Source organism: Tupaia chinensis, unplaced genomic scaffold (assembly GCF_000334495.1).
Source record: "Tupaia chinensis unplaced genomic scaffold, TupChi_1.0 Scaffold000076_1, whole genome shotgun sequence".
NCBI classification, from domain to species: domain Eukaryota; kingdom Metazoa; phylum Chordata; class Mammalia; order Scandentia; family Tupaiidae; genus Tupaia; species Tupaia belangeri.
In genome coordinates this window covers 3873652-3883149 of record NW_006159536.1, presented here as the reverse complement: position 1 = coordinate 3883149, position 9498 = coordinate 3873652, and the positions used below count along the sequence as shown (strand labels likewise).

The following is a 9498-nucleotide window of genomic DNA, read 5'->3' as shown; positions in this document are numbered from 1 at the left end:
GAGAGAGAGAGAGAGAGAGAGAGAGATATTTTTGCCATAGGGCACATGCACTTGCCAGAGAGACAAAGTGAGAAATCATCCCCCAGGGCGATGGCCATGCCATAATCCCTTCTTCTCCATTCTCCTCTTAGAATTTTGGGAATGGCCCCACATGCGCCCAGCCACTGGGTCCAGGACTTGAACCATGGTCAACTACATTGGAGTCCAGCGATATAACTATTATGGCAACTGCTGGTCCCTCAGTGTCCTTTGTTGTGCCGAAATTTTTTTTTTTTTTTTTTTTTTTTAGGTTTTTGACATAGGGCATATGTGCTCACCAAAGAGAGAGAGACAGAGGGAGATGGAGAGAGGGAAAGTGAGAAATGATCCCTCCTGGGAGGATGACCACACCACAATCTTCTCTTCTCCATTCTCCTCTCAGGATTTCAAGGGAGTGCACACACACACACACACACACACACACACACACACACGCCAATCATGATTTTCAAGCCTCCAGGTCCAGGACTCAATCTGTGGTGGTCTATATGGCAGTCCAGCGCCTTAACCACCACACCACCTGCTGGTCCCAAAATATGTAGTTTTTAATTTAGATAGGGAGTCCACCTGAAATCAATACTGACTTATTCTTTGTAAACAGTATCTAAAAGGGTAGACAGGTTGCTAACAGTATTATTGATTTAATTGCATGGCAACTACTCCTTTTAAATGAAATCGAAGTATAAATCATTCTTGATAACTTTTCTTCAACTATGAGTACTTTGGTTTTGGAGTTCCTCCATTCGAATTATGTTTAAAGTTTTCTGTTGTGTGACCTTTTATACTGTATTTTCTTTGTATATTTCCTCTGAGAAATGGAATTCTGTAAATGTCAGTTATTATTCATTTGGTATACCTAACAAATGAGATAACTGGAGGTTAGGTTATGTAAAGGAGTATGAATTAGCTGTTGGCAAAGTAAGGGACTTTTGCACTGGATCAATAGTGAAAGTAAATAAAAGTGGGGCCTGCTGGTGTCATGGTAGTTAAGGTGTTGGATTCCCACATAATTGACTATATGCCGAGTCCTGGACCTGGTGTCTTGCTTTCTCGCTTCTTCCTGCCCCACTCCCTTCCATCTCTGCCTCTCTTTGTTGAGCATGTGTACTTTATAGCAAATTAAAATTAGTAAGGGTAATAATAAATAAAAATAATTATTTGAAAAAATAAAGTAAAAAAAAGATGAGAGAGAGTGGCCTTTGCCTCTGTGTTGTGCCTATGTCTCTGGATATTAACTAAGGGTGGTGTACTACATATTAGTATGATGAAGCTTGAGGATTCTGAAATCAGACTACAGGCTAGACTAGCATCTCTTCCAGTGGTGAATGGGAAACACGTGGTCCCACCCATCTGGTCTTTCATTACATACATAGGAAATGGAGGTCACATGTAGAATCAACCATACTGTAGAGATTTGAACAGATAAACTGAAAACAACTATGCAAGTCACTTTATGCAGTTTTTGACACATTGTAAGAGCTTAATAAATGGCCACAATTAAAGTGATCATCAGTATTGCTTTTATGATTAGTGTCTGTTTTATTTGTAAAGGACTAATGGTAATGCAACTCAAGAGGCAGTTACTGTGGGCATATGTAAACCTCTGCCATCCTTTTTAATTAAGAAGGGAGTAGAAAGATATCTTTCCAGCCAGGTCTACATAAAGGTTATCTAGTGTTTTAACCACTGTTAACATCCTTGTTGTTCTGTGTGTCTGAGACCAAGGCAGAGCCTAATTGTTTGGAGATCATAAAATAAGAAAGGCTTTGAACTTTTGTCTAAAGTAAAATTGCTGCCTCATCTGCATATGATCTTAACACATCAAAATGAGCATTTTGCTAATACTAATTTAAATCAATCTGTAGGGAAGAGAGAGGTTACAAAGATTTTGACATGTGAATAATAAAAAGCAGTTAATTGTGCATTAGTATTATTAACATGTACATTATAGATATTCTTTCTGAAAAGGTAGTTCTTTATTTTGTATTTTTTTAAAGAGATTTTTTCTATAGGGTGTGTGTGCTCACCGGAGAGACAGAGAGAAAGCGAGAAATAACTCCCTGGGGAGATGGCCATACCATAATCCCTTCTTCTCCATTCTCTTCTCAGGATTTTGGGCACACATGCACACACACCCAGTTTGAATTTTAAGCCACTTTGTTCAAAGCTCAAACCATGGTCAATTATGTGGGAGTTCAACGATAAAACCATTACACCATCTCCTTGTCCCTGTTTTGTAAATATTTTAACAAGTAAATTTATAAAGCCTTCATAGTTTATTTGTAGTTTATTTCTCTAAACTTCATTTTTTTTCCCCCTCAGGGCTTAGACAAGCCAGGAGAATTTTTGGATTTGTGAGTGACTGGTGTACTTGTGACATTATTTTATAAGTAGTTTATTTAAACCTTAGTTAAAATAGCCCTGATTCAGAATTTTGAAGGACCAGAGGTTGATTGACAATTGCATGTATTTCAGTCTGTAACCTATGATAAATGTGGAATTCTTATACCAGCAGATGGCATAGCGGTTATATCACTTTACTCCCACATGACCAACCACAGTTCGAGTCCCAGACTTAGTGGCTTGAAAACCATGTTGGGTGCATGTGTGTCCATGCCCTAGATTCTGGGAGGAGAACAGAGGAAAAAGGATTATGGTGGCCATCTCCCCAGTTGGGGTGGAATGATTTCTCACTTTCCCTCTCACCATCTCTGTCTATTTGCGAGCACATGTGCTACCCCTAAGGCAAAACCCTCTTTTTTTTTTTTTTTGAGAGGTTTTTGCTATCGGACGTGTGCGCTTGCCAGACAGACAGAGAGAGACATAGAGACAGAAAGCGAGAAATCACCCCCCAGGGAGGACGGTCACGCCGCAGTCTCTTCTCCTCCATTCTCCTCTCAGGATCTTGGGCACGCACGCACACGCGTCTCGTGTGAGTTTTAAGCCATCGGGTCCAGGACGCGAACCACGGTCGACTACGTGGGAGTCCAGCGACATAGCCATTACGCTAACTGCTGGTTCCCAGGCAAAACCCTCTTAAGAAGAAAAAAAAAAAGTAGAAATCTTAAACTTTTAGGTACTATTTTTTAGAGAATTTAGGAGATCTTACCCAAATCAGGGAGAAAGAGTCAATAGGCTGTACCCTAAAACTGATATTTATTTTTTAAGTTAAGCTGTTTTATTTTGAAATAAATGTGGAATCAAATATGATTGTACTAAATAATTCAGAAAGATCGTGTGTGTGTGTGTGTGTGTGTGTGTGTGTGTTTAATCCAGTTTCCTCTAATGGTAGGATCTTGAAAAACTATGCAACTGTAGCATAATCAGGGTACTTAACTTTGTTACAATCAAGATACAAAACAGTTCCATCACCACACAATTTGTGAAAGTTCTGATTTTTGACGGTTGCATCACCTCAAAGGGATCAACTTAATACTGAGATTAGTTCAAAGAAGCAAACCAGAAATTTATCAAGAGAACATTGATCATTGCTTTCTGCCTCTTAATTGGTATGTCATGGTAGTCAATCAAGCAGCAATCATGGGTAGAGAACAAAGAGTACTCTAATAACTCTTTAAAGTAAGAAAACCTAAAATGTCTGATAGACTTGGTTGAGTCAATAATTTAAAGGTTTCTGTAAATAATAAAGGCTAAAAGAAAAACTTAACTGACAACCACTGGCCAGTTTGACATGATGAAAAGTTATGGACATGGATAGTACTGATGGTTATACAGCATTGTAACCGAATTGTACACTTAAAATGGTCTAAATAATAAATTCTGTGTTACATATATTTAACCGCAAGCAAACTCACTAAGCAAGGAGCAAGGGGAAAAACCTACCACCGACTATATCTTGTTCTTCAACTTCATTACAGGAACTGTGTTTTAGGTAATAAAAATCAGTTTATGTTTTACATAGAAGAGATTATATTCTTTAAAGAAGTATTGGAAATTTAAGATATCTTTCAAAAAGCTTGTAAATTAATTGATTAGTATTCCTTATCATGATCTTAGAGTTTAAATTCTTGGCTTGAGATTTAAATATGGGCTATATGAATCCAGTGCTACCTTCTGAGTAGCTAGATGTTTACGAGTTGTATAAATAATGGCTTCCTGTTTATTCTTATAGTCATCTCCTAAATATTTATTTAAAGGAAGTGGCTGCTTTTCTTTAAAGAGACATTGATGAGTTTCTTGTATCTTTTCCTAGTGACTCTGGATAAAATGACGTTATGTAGGTAGCAACGACTCCTGAATTGTGTGTGCTCCTTTCCGGTACTCATAGTTTCAGGGTGAGCCATTGGACACTGGTCTGTTGGTCACTGACCAATCCCCTTGGAAATGATGAGCAGTGACACACAAATTTTTTCAGGGCATCCTCTGGCTAGAATGGGGCTTTCAGATAGATAACTCAAGGAGATTAGAGCTGAGTGAACAATGTTTGAATTTTTAAGGTCCCTGAGTGAGAGGGTACTATTCATCATTATCATTCAAACCAGAAAAGCCATTATCCCTTAGATCTTCATGGTAATTCTGTTAGGTCCTCAGGAAAGTCATGATATATTTTTCTGTAAAAATCTGTTCATGAACTTTTATATAAAGTGGGAAAATTTGTAATTCTCTTAGCTTACCTTTTTGAGTTTAAAAATCACTTGGGCAGGGACCAGCAGTCACATATTGGCTATGTCACTGGACTTCCATGTAGCTGACCGCAGTTCAAGTCCTGGACCTGGTGGCTTAAACTCATGCCAGGTGTGTGTGCGTGCATGCCCAAGGTCCCGAGAGGAGAATGGAGGAGAAGGGATTGTGGCGTGGCCATCCCTCCTGGGGGGTGATTTCTCACTTTATGTCTCTCTGTCTCTGTCTTTCTGGTGAGCCCACATGCCCTATAGCAAAAACCTCTCCAAAAAAAAAAAAAAAATCTCTTGGGCAATCAGAGATGGAAGAAAAGTTAGAGTTCAAAACCAATGACAAAGAAATTGATTAGGAGAGACCTGTCCCATTATCCAGGTATGATATAATTATAAATACTCCTTTCTAATTTACAATAAATAAAAGACTATGTAATGGCCAACATTTGACATTTTAGCATCAAGCTTTTAGACACGTTGTGTGTATATGAATTTCTACCTGTATATGGCATTTATTCAGGACATATAATAAATGCCCATGTGGGGCATGCCTCTTAATTACATTTTTTTTGAGAGGTTTTTGCTATAGGGCATGTACACTTGCCAGAAAGACAGAAAGAGACAGAAAGCAAGAATCATGCTCCCCCTACAGAGGGGCTGGCCACACTGGAATCCCTTCTCCTTCATTCTCCTCTTGGGATATCTTGGGTAGGCACACACACGTCCCCAGCATGAGTTCGAGCCACCGGCATGGGTCCGGGATTCGAACCACGGTCAACTACAAGGGAGTCCAGCGACATAGCCATTATGGAAACTGCTTGTCCCCTTAATTACAATTTTTAAGAGAGATTTTTGCTGTGGGTCACATGCACTTGCTGGAGAGACAGAGGTAGAAAGTGAGAAATCACCTTCCAGGGAGGATGGCTATGCCGCAATCCCTTCTCCTCCATTCTCTTCTCAGGAATTTGGGTATGTACTCACACACACCTGGCATGTTTGGATTCAAGCCTCCAGGTCTGGGACTTGAACTATGGTTGGTGATGTAGGAGTCTATTGCCTTAACCATTATGCCATCTGCTGACCCCTTAATTACATTTTAAGGTATTTTTGTTTTATGTAACTGTGAATTGTCTAAAATTCTTATATTGTACTATAACTTATATATCTCTTTGAAACCTACCAATGTTTTTATATTAACAGTTTCCTTTTTATTTTTTGGAGAGGTTTTTGCTATAGTGCACATGCGCTCGCCAGACAGACAGAGCGAGACATAAAGACAGAAACCGAGAAATCACCCCCCAGGGGGGATGGTCACGCTGCAATCCCTTCTCCTCCATTCTCCTCTTGGGATCTTGGGCATGCATGCACACGCACCCGGCATGAGTTTTAAGCTACCGGGTCCAGGACTTGAACCGCGTGGTCAACTACATGGGAGTCCAGTGACAACATAGCCATTACGCTAACTGCTGGTTCCTTATATTAACCGTTTCTTAATACTGTGAATCCCACAAACCAAGGCTATGGTACAGTTTATAGCAGAAGCTTCCTCATTGGTTCACAAGTGTTCTATTCTTTAATTTCCTGAAATATTTTCTTATTCTGTTCTTATTGGTCCTAAAATGAAGAATTAATATGTTTCTTACTATCTCTACCTGTTCATTTATAAAAAGATACTCATTGCATTGTCCTTTTATGTGTAAATTTTGTTTTGCCTCTAACCATCATTTAACTTTGTAGAAACTGAAGCCAAAAAGAAAAATATGACGAATAGAGGAGACTTACAGAGCCCCATTTTCAGTTTTTATAGAACTTTCTTTAGAAGTGAGGTGACGAAACTTTGCTCAATGCTGAGATCATTCATTATTCTGTCAATGTATAATTATCTAACTGGTCTCCTGTTTGTCATTTCTCTGTGCTAAAGTATTGCATTTGCTATTGAATGCTACTTGAAAGAAAATCATTGACCTGTACCACAAATAAGAGTTCTGAAATCTTCCCATCAGAGTCTATCACACCTTTAGAGTAAAAGAGGCTCTGATTTTTTTCTTTGCAAATGACTGCTTTTAGTATCTTTTAAAATTTATTTTAATTCTATTCTTTACTAAACTTTTTAAAAGTTTTATTGCTTTCTTTTGTTAAACCATTTCTGCATTCTTCACATTGTCTGGGTTGACTTCACTGATTAAAGTAATTTAGCATCATCACTACTTATCCAATGATATTAAAATGTTATCATCACTAATAAGCATATTAATTCAAATGTTGAATGAACCATTTTCAACACTTACCATGGTGAGATCGGCTCACATGTATGAATTTTGCTATTTTGGGAGATTTTTTTCTTAAGGTCCATGCGCTCACCAGAATAAGAGACGGACAGACAGACAGACAGACAGACAGAGACAGTGAGAGAGAAAATGAGAAATTACTCTCTAGGAAGGTTGGCAATGCTGCAATTACTTTTATTTCATTTTCCTCTTGGGATCTTGGACATGCATGCACATATAACCAATGTGACTTTCAAGATACCAGGTCCAGGACTTTAACTGCAGTCAGCCATGTGGGAATCCAGAGATGTAGCCACTGTGCCATCTGCTGGCCCTGAATTTAAAAAAAAAAAATTATAGAAGCTGCTAATAATACACTCCTGGCATCAGCCATAAATTTGAGGATTATTCATTTTCCATTTTAAGGCCTTTTCCAAAGAATCACACCAAATACATTAGGAAAAGTTGTATGCATTTCATCCTGTGGGTCACCCTTCTACTTACTTAAATTTTAAACATAATTAAGTCAAGAGACAGATTTTCTATTATTTGATTATACTCATCTATAAATTATTGATAACATAATGCCTTAAATTTAAACTTACTTTTTAGAAAATATGAAATGTCTGTGAAAATTTTTATTTAAATTCCTTTTTTTTCCTTAATGATTTGTGCCATGTGGTATGTATACTCACCAGAGAGAGACTGTGATAGAAATCAGCTCCCAGGGAAGCTGGCCACCCTGCAATCTCTTCTTTCTATTCTCCTCCTGGGATTTTAGGCACACATGCATACATGTTTGGCATGATTTTTAAGCCACCAGATCGAGAACTCGAACCAAGCCCAGCATGTAGGCATCCAGGACCTTAACCAATATGCCAACTACTGGACCTTAATTATTTATTTTTTAATTAAGAATGTTTGGGGGCAGTAGGTGATATAATGATTAAGGTGCTGGACTCCCAGATGGCCTACTGTGGTTCAGGTCCCAAACCCGGTGGCTTGCTTTTTCATTTTCTCCATCTCTCTCTATCTCTTTCTCTGTCTCTGGTGAACCCGTGTGCACTATGGGAAAAAATTAAACTAATGAAAAATAATAAATAAAATTAAATAAAGAATTCTTTTAAGAAAGGAATGTTCAATATTATTTATTTTTAATTAAAAAAAAACATGTTGACTCCATTTCATGACCTTTTATATATTTCACTGCATGTATGTTTTTCACTTTTACATTTTTCAGAGATTTTAGGCCCATACTTATGATGTTAAAAATCTTAAGATTTGTTCTAAAGTTTATTATCTGTAGATTGTGGATATGCTACTGAATCACTGCTGTACTGAATTTGATAGGCTGTTGATTCCTAATAAAATTAAAGGCTTGGAGCCAGCAGGTAACATGGGAGTTGAGGCAATGAACTCCCACATGGTGGACCATGATGTAAGTCCTGGACCTGGAGGCTTGCTTTCTTACTTTTCCTTACTCTCCTTTTGTCTCTTTCTGCCCCTCTCTCTAGTAAGTACATGTGCCTGATAGCAAATAATCATAAATAAAATTAAATAATTTTTAAAAAAAATTATAGCCTTGGAGAAGCAGTGTGGTGAAGTCAAGCAAGCATAAGCTCTGGAGTAAGAATAATTTGAGACCAAATCCTGCCTTCTGATTTGCTTTCTCTATATCCTGGGAAAAAATGGCTTAAATTCTAAATTGCTGAGTTGTTAGGAGAATTTACAGAGATGGTGTGTAGAAATACCCAAGACAAAACAGAACTTCAGTGCATCTCCTTCCTCCGTTAAGTTTAACCGAGGTTTTTGAGAAGGTAAGGATTGAAAGAAGACAAGCAGAGCAGTCCCAGAATGTGATAGACTTAGTAGTACTGTCAAACTGAGCTCTGCAGTGGGGGTACGCGGTGACCCTTGGGGCCTGGCATGGTGGAAATGGCAAGAAAAGAGAAGTGAGGAACCAGAGAACAAAGCTTTAGATCACCCCCTCCCTGCTCTCCACTGGTAATGCATACTTGTTCCCTCCTCTTGCTCGCTCTCATTTTCTTTAAGTGTGTTTCATAGTGTTTCACCCAAAGATTCTGATGAAAAGAAAAATAGTTTCACCATTTAAAGTTATTTGAACATCCAAATATAAATGTACTCTGGATCACTAAATGTAATTTTAAAAAACTTCATGGAGAATGTAATACAAAAAAAAAAAAAAAAAAAAAGAAAAAAAAGGGGTCACCTTGGCAGCACATATACTAAAATTGGAACGATACGGAGAAGATTAGCATGGCCCCTGTGCAAGGATGACACGCAAATTCGTGAAGCGGTCCATATTTATTTAAAAATTATAGTCAAGTCCTAATTTAAAAAATTAAAAAAAGGAAAGTGGGGATTTGCTTTCTCTCTGACTTTGAGAAGAGTGAATCCTCAGCTCCTGAGAGGCAGGGGACATTCTCTCAGTCATAGGTGAGGGGCCGCCCACGCAATGGGGCGCAGTGGGAAATACTAGAAGATGGAGTGAATGGAAGTGGAGTGGGGGGTGAGATTTTAGCAGGTAGCTGCTCCCT

At 38.3% G+C, this 9498-nt stretch overlaps 1 protein-coding gene and 1 non-coding gene across 2 annotated transcripts in view; both read left to right on the top strand.

Annotated features, from left to right (window-relative positions):
• Positions 1–9498, top strand: part of PARD3B (par-3 family cell polarity regulator beta) — a 1250195-nt gene that overhangs the window by 409232 nt on the left and 831465 nt on the right. The window lies entirely within an intron of this gene.
• On the top strand, positions 9166–9269 carry LOC114006238 (U6 spliceosomal RNA). Its single transcript, XR_003547988.1, has one exon. It is a non-coding gene; the product is annotated as a U6 spliceosomal RNA (small nuclear RNA).